This window comes from Psammomys obesus, unplaced genomic scaffold (genome assembly GCF_907164565.1).
Source record: "Psammomys obesus unplaced genomic scaffold, mPsaObe1.curated_primary_1811, whole genome shotgun sequence".
Classification (NCBI taxonomy): Eukaryota; Metazoa; Chordata; class Mammalia; order Rodentia; family Muridae; genus Psammomys; species Psammomys obesus.
Genome location: NW_026596125.1, coordinates 5,058,715 through 5,065,137, shown reverse-complemented (window position 1 = coordinate 5,065,137; position 6,423 = coordinate 5,058,715).

The window sequence follows — 6,423 nt, the reverse complement described above, 5'->3', positions numbered from 1 at the left end:
AAGAGGTTTAGCTAGGCGGTGGTGGCACTTGTGACCCCAGCACTCGGGAGGCAGAGGCAGATGGGTCTCTGTGAGTTCGAGGACAGCCTGGTCTACAAAGCAAGTCCAGGACAGCCAGGGCAGAACAACCATAGTTGCCTTGCAGAAATGCGTTTGGGGGATGGTTGGAGCATGGACTGGATATGAGATGTTATTAAATGTTCTTAACTTTAGCCACATATGAAAAGATTCTTGGGGCTGGAGAGATGGCTCAGCAGCTAAGAGCACTGGCTGCTGAGGACCTGGGGTTCCATTCCCAGGACCCACAGAGTAGCTCACCTGTTACTCCAGTCCCGGTGGATTTGACACCCTCATACCGACATATGCGTAGGCCAAACATGAAATGCACATAACGAGAAAAAATAAATTAATTTTAAAACTTCTTGATTTTCAGAGGAAAGCATGGTATTTCACAGAGAGTTCAGAAGCCTGGGTGTGATTCAGCAAAGGCTGGAACCATGAATTTATCTACCCTACTGTTCTGTGGGTTTCTCCAGCAGTGCGCTGTAGCCTGATGAGGTGCCTATGAGAGTCTGAGACTAGGGCCATGGGTCAGGCAAAGGTCAGACCATGGTTGCTGAGGGGCCTAAGCTGTATGGAGGAGAAAGGGAAATCCAGGAGGTTCCTGATTATAGTTAGAAGCTTGCTCTCTCTCTCTCTCTCTCTCTCTCTCTCTCTCTGTCTCTCTCTCCTTTCTCTCTGTCTCTCTGTCTCTCTCTCTCTCCTGTCTGTGTGTCCTTCCTCACCCATCTGAACCTCTCATTTGACTGGTTTGCATGTGTATCATCTTCATGGTTTTGTGTTTTGTTTGTTTGTTTTGTTTTTTGAGACAGCGTTTCTCTGTGTGTCCCTTGAATGTCCTGGAGCTCACTCTGTAGACCAGGCTCTGTAGATCTACCTGCCTCTGCCCCCTGAGTGCTGGGTTTGAAGCCATACACCACCACAGTTGTGTGTGTGTGTCTTGAAGGGAAAGGGGCAGAAATTCACCTGCCACAAAAGCAAAGGCCCGGTCAACAACAGACGGCCACTCAAGTCTAACTGGTTGATTATTGTCCCCCCATCCCCCAGGATGACTCAAAGACAGAAGAATGGCTGAAAAAAATCTGAAGTGGGGCACAGTGGGGTTGATTGCCTAGGGAACATGGCACTGAGTAGTCAGTGGCTGAGACATCACACTCCTCCCGGATAACCTTGGCTGCCATGCCCCTCTTTCTGCACACTGGCTCTTTGGCAGTTGCACACACTCCTTGGCTAAGCCAGCATCCTTCCAAAGAACTCCCGTTACTTTTTCATCTTTAGGGTAGCCAATGTTAGATCTGAACTTACTGCCAAGAATATAAATTGTGCTGGATGATGGTAGGCCAAAGATTATCAGAGAGCCGGGAGAATGAATTATTTGGCTTGGTTAGGGCTATAGAGTTTTGAGCATTCAGGAATTCTCGAATCCATGAATATCCAGTAGCCTGTGCCATGTGATATAAACCAATTAATTAAATCGTTGGCCCTGGTCACCTAAAATAACGTGTTCTCCGAGAAAAAGGCTTTGGGAGGCTACGGGGCGGGGGGGATGTTTACTAGAATGCATTTTACAGAAAGTGAAGAACAAGCTAGAATTCCCAGCTCAAACCAACACTGAAATTTATCTTATCGTATATTATGAGGGCTGGCACAAACCAAAGCCAGTCCCAAAGTTGTGTCCCCCACAGTTCCTGAGCTGCGCTAAACAAACCACAGTCCTATCAAGTTACGATGCTGGCTGGGGAAAGCAAAGCCTTAGAAACGAGGTAAGAGGGGCCTTCAGAAGCTTAAAGTTGTAATGTCAGGAGCCCAAAGAGCCCGTAAAGATAGGAGCATCAGGGATTTATCCTGTATTCATTCGTCACGGACCACCCAGCCACAGTGTCCTTAGAAAGAATCCCAGATGTTTCCCTCCTAAAAACTTTCAAAAGCACTTTGGCCAAGACCGTGACAGAATTGATAAAACATGCTTTTTGTAGATGAGGGATTTGGGACAATGAAGTAGAAAGAAAAGTATAAAGTCTCTTTGGGATAGACAGAGTATGTTATATGACACTGATCTCTCTCTCTCTCTCTCTCTCTCTCTCTCTCTCTCTCTCTCTCTCAGAAGGGTTTCTCTGTGTAATTCTGCCTGTCTTGGAACTCCTTCTGTAGACCAGGCTGGCCTCGAACTCACAGAGATCTGCCTGCCTCTGCCTGCTGAGCGCTGGGATTAAAGGTGTGTGCCTCCACCACCCATCCATCAGTCCATCAATCAGCCACTCTCACAGGCCAAAGGGTCTTAGTAAGCAAACACAGGAGAGAGTTCATTCTGCCGCTTACGTCTTCACCAGGCAGTGTCAGAGCCTCCCAGTGTACTCCCGAGCCAATGACCCCACAGTCAAGGTGAAAGCCACACTTCAGTCTCACCCGAAGGTCCCTCTCAGGAGTGGTGCGAAGACCTGTTTCTCAGGACAGCAGTGCTGACAGCTGTCACACTTGTGACCCAGAAATTTGGAGGACTCAGCCACCCCACCCTTCCTACTTCCAAAGACAGCAGGGCAGAGACAGAGCGCGCGCTCTCTGAGGACAGTCAGGTCGGAATGTTTCCTCTTCCTGGATTCTAGCTGCTGCAGAGGAAAGCCGGGTTGGGGTTGGGGGAGCGGGCAGGATGGAGCCGCTGAGGTCATTATTTTCTTCTCAAGGGTAATTGACTACACCTGAGCTCCTCCTTCCATGTTCTCCACTGGAAACCTAGGCTCCTGCACTTTCCATAGCAGGGTGAAGGCTGACCCAAAGGCCCCTGCCCCCTTGGTTCCCAAGGCTTACCTTTCTGCTGGTGAGGAATTAGATTGGCATCTGGCTGTGTCTTGGTGTCCTGTGCAAGGTCAGGAGACCGGAGCCTTGAGCTGGAGTCTCTGCCAGGCAAACTCACAAGAGTTTGCGAGAGCCTCGGGAATGCCTGGCTACAAGTGTCACAACTATCTGCACCATAGTTCTGACTGCAGCCGGCCCAGTATGAGCCCGGAAGGGCCAGGTACCCTGTGAGGTGCCATGGGAGCCCTAGGACCACCTTTGCAGTCACTCTATCTACCATCCTGCCAGCTGAAAGAGAAAGGAGGCCGCTCTCAGGCGGCACCCTGAAACGCAGCAGAGCCCAGAGGGGTGGGAGCAGAGCTCATGGCTCAGGGCTTTGGCTGAAAGGACCAGGTTTGATGGAATTATCCAGCTGTGGCAGTGGTCAGTGTCTCACCACATCTGCCCTGGACATCCTCGTTCTGACAGAGTGGAGGCTCACGGGACTGACGAGTCAGCTTCCAAGCACAGGGCTGCCTTGTCTCTTGATACTCTCAGAGCAGACGATTCAGGGGAGGGGCAAGGGTCCTCCTCTCTCAAGAGCTAGCTTATGTTTCTTCTCCCAGTCATGGAGAAATAAGATGGAGGAGGCAGGCTTCAAAATGAGAGCCCATTTCTCACCCCCTTGTGTGTTTCTGTCTGACGTGGGTGCCTCCCAGAGGTGCCTACTCTCTGTGGTCTGACAGCCTGTGACAAGTGCTTCTGGATCCTTCCCCGTTCATCCTGACTTCAGAACCATGACAGTGTCCAGGGGACAGTGAAGGCAAAGGCAGCCTGAATTAGAAAGAAAAACCTTCCGTAGCCAGTGCTTTCTGGGGGAGGGGGCACGGCCACCCCAACTTCACCCCAGCGCAGGCCCCTCTTTGCAAGCAGATGCTGAGCAGAGACACAGGGCTGGAGAAGGCCGGTGGGCTGCTCGGTGGAGGATCAGTAGACACTACCGCAGAGTAAAAAGCTGGAAACGGTGGGGGGTCTCTCTCCCTAAGCTGAAGGCCATGGGCCACTTTCGTGTTCATTCTCACCTCCACATTAGGCCAGGATGAGCGAGGCCACTCTGTGTTGAAGTCTAGGCTGCTGGAGTCCCAGGGGCTTGGAAAGGTCAAACAGCGTTTACTTGGGGCTTCTTTGATGCGAGCAGGCAAGCAGGCGCTTCCCTTTCCTTTCTCCCAGTTCATCCCTGAGCAGAGTAACCACGCTGCCTCTGTGCCAACCAAGCTATACAGGGGAGAGCTTGCCTTCGAACCTGTGATTGGAAAGAGAAGCCTGCGCCTGTGGATAGGAAGCTTCCCATTTACAAAGCAGGACAGCCTGGAGCTAGGGCAGCCAGGCTGCGGGGCAGGGGTTCAGGGAGGGGTTCTCTGTTGACAGCAAAGGGAAGGAGAGAAGATGAACGGGTGGCTCCTAAGCACTTTTCTGTGGACCTTTGGGCCTGGCCTCTGGGGTATCTGTGCAGTTAAGAGCGACCACCCCACCTGCTCTACTGGTGCCGGGGAAAGCAGCTCTTTATTTCCACGTGGGGCCCATAAACGAGGAATCTTAGCAGAAACACAGAGGTAAAGGCACAGGCGTGCAGCACGAGCAGACTCGGGCCGTCCCGAGGGGGCACAGCAGCAGCGTGAGCTGTGGGCACTGCCTCACAGCAGTTCTGCCCCTGCTGGAAGGCCATGGGAACCCCCTAGGGCTGGATGGCTCTTGGCTAAGGAAGAGCCACTTCTCTTGGGTTCACCACGCCCCTTCTGGGCCTCTGCTAGATCGCAGCACGCACACGACTTCCAACAGATGCTGTGAATGAGGTGACTAGGGTCGGGGCACCTAACTAATGCACCTAACTTTTGAGTATTAGGGAGCAAAGCTTCCAGCCAGAAAGCATTCTCTTGCCAGAAAGCAAGGGCCTGGAAATGAGGGAGGGAGGGAGTGGGAGGAGCAAACCCCCACCCTGCCCCCAAGAGTGGAAAGCCTGGGTCTCTCCAGCCTGGGGCACTCAGAGCCATTCCTGGAGTGCCTGCAAAGAGCCAACACTCTTTACCTGAGTTATCTCCTTAATCCCCTTGGTAATCCGGAGATGGGTTGGCCCTATAATATACACAAGGAAATTGCAAGCTCCTAAAACATAATTAACTTGCCCGAGGTTAGACAGCAGAGAGGATGGGCTCAAGGAGCAGGCTGATATCCAGAGACGCTTCAGTTGCTGCCTGGGAGTGAAAGAGGGCTTTGGGAGGGGAGGAGCAGGTGCAAGAAAGGGGGCCTGGACCGGAGGAGTCCCGCAGAGAACGGGGAAGGGCACATTTGAAAACGTCCCACCAGAAAGAGCATCGTGTCCCTCTCTCCGTCTCCTCAAATAAAAGCGAGTGTAGGGGAGAACCCGAGCAGGTAAAACAAACCTGGAGACCAAATTTGGCAGGCCAGCTTGAGAGCCAGAATGCGAACTCAGCGGCGGAAGTCCCTCCCCTGGACCCAGGCCCCCTGGCGGCACTAGGTGGTCCTCCGCGCCCTGCGTGCTGCCCTATCCCCCACCCCAATCCGCTGAGTCTGTATTTCACACGCTTCCTGGTGGTTCCTGCGCACACTGTAGTCTGGGCACCGTCAGGGACTATTCGTGAGCAAGTGAACGTCCTTATCCTGTACAATAAGGAGATCCCTAAGGATGCCTGCCCCGCTGCAGCTCCTCTGCCTCCCTCAGAAAGGGGCAAAGTTGGAGAAGGCAAGGAGGCCTGACTCTCCATTCATACTTTGACTGGACCTTACTCACTACTGGGTTACCTTGGGGTGTGGTGGCTCACGCCTTTAATCCCAGCACTGAGGAGGCAGAAGCAGGCAGATCTCTGTGATTTTGAGGCTGGCCAGAACAGCCAGAGCTACATAGCGAGACCCTATATCAAAAAGTCAAATAATAATATACCATGAACGCCCCTAACTCCCCTGCCTCCCATGCTCACCCCCGTGTTCACACCAGCGCCCTCCACCCTGAGCCCAGAGCTGCCTCACCCACCGCAGGCTTTGCCTGAGCAGATGGAATGGGATGGATTTTCCTTCCTGGTTCTCTGCTCTTTTGTCTAATGAAGTATGATTCATTTGCTTCTATTTTTAACTTTCTGCTGGTTTGATCCTCCCCATGTGTGCAACCCAGAGACAGCAGTAGAGGAAGGAGTGTGGAAGATGGAGCCTTGTTCCAGTCCTAGGGGCTCCTGGAAGGAGTCAAAGCCAGCTGGGAAAAGCCGGGAGGGTGTGGGAGGAGGAGGAGGTGGGGTCTCAGGCCTGACGGTGGAGCCTACAGGCTGAAGGCATGCGTTCATGTGTGTATATGTGTACATGTATATGTGGGGTGTGAGTGTGTACATGTGTGTCTGTGTTTATATGTGGTGTGTGTGTGTGTGTACATGTGTGTCTGTGTTTATATGTGGTGTGTGTGAGTGTGTACATGTGTGTCTGTGTTTATATGTGGTGTGTGTGTGAGTGTGTACATGTGTCTGTGTTTATATGTGGTGTGTGTGTGAGTGTGTACATGTGTGTCTGTGTTTATATGTGGTGTGT